Raw genomic sequence first — 942 nt, forward strand, 5'->3', positions numbered from 1 at the left:
TTTCTTATTGTTTCTTCCAGTGTGAGGGATTGTTTCTTACTGTGTGATTGTTTCTTACAGTGTGAGGGATTGTTTCTTACTGTGTGATTGTTTCTTACAGTGTGAGGGATTGTTTCTTACTGTGTGAGTGTGAGGGATTGCTTCTTACAGTGTGAGGGATTGTTTCTTTACAGTGTGAGGGATTGTTTCTTACAGTGTGAGGGATTCTTTCTTGTGATTGTTTCTTACAGTGTGAGGGATTGTTTCTTACAGACGGATTGTTTCTTACAGTGTGAGGGATTGTTTCTCATTGTTTCTTACAGTGTGAGGGATTGTTTCTTACAGTGTGAGGGATTGTTGAGGATTGCTTCTTACAATGTGAGGGATTGTTTCTTATTGTTTCTTACAGTGTGAGGGATTGTTTCTTACAGTGTGAGGGATTGTTTCTTACAGTGTGAGGGATTGTTTCTTACAGTGATATTGTTTCTTACAGTGTGAGGGATTGTTTCTTAAAGTGTGAAGGATTGTTTCTTACAGTGTGAGGGATTGTTTCTTACAGTGATATTGTTTCTTACAGTGTGAGGGATTGTTTCTTAAAGTGTGAAGGATTGTTTCTTACAGTGTGAGGGATTGTTTCTTACATTGTGAGGGATTGTTTCTTATTGAGTGAGGGATTTTTTCTTACATTGTTTCTTACAGTGTGAGGGATTGTTTCTTATAGTTGAGGGATTGTTTCTTACGGGATTATTTCTTAGTGTGAAGGATTGTTTCTTATAGTGTGAAGGATTGTTTCTATTGTTTCTTACAGTGTGAAGGACTGTTTCTTACAGTGTGAAGGATTGTTTCTTACGGGATTGTTTCTTACAGTGTGAATGATTGTGTCTTACAGTGTGAATGATTGTGTCTTACAGTGTGAATGATTGTTTCTTACAGTGTACTGGCCACAGTTGCAGCAGCGACAGA

Source organism: Babylonia areolata, chromosome 2, assembly GCF_041734735.1.
Source record: "Babylonia areolata isolate BAREFJ2019XMU chromosome 2, ASM4173473v1, whole genome shotgun sequence".
NCBI lineage: Eukaryota > Metazoa > Mollusca > Gastropoda > Neogastropoda > Buccinidae > Babylonia > Babylonia areolata.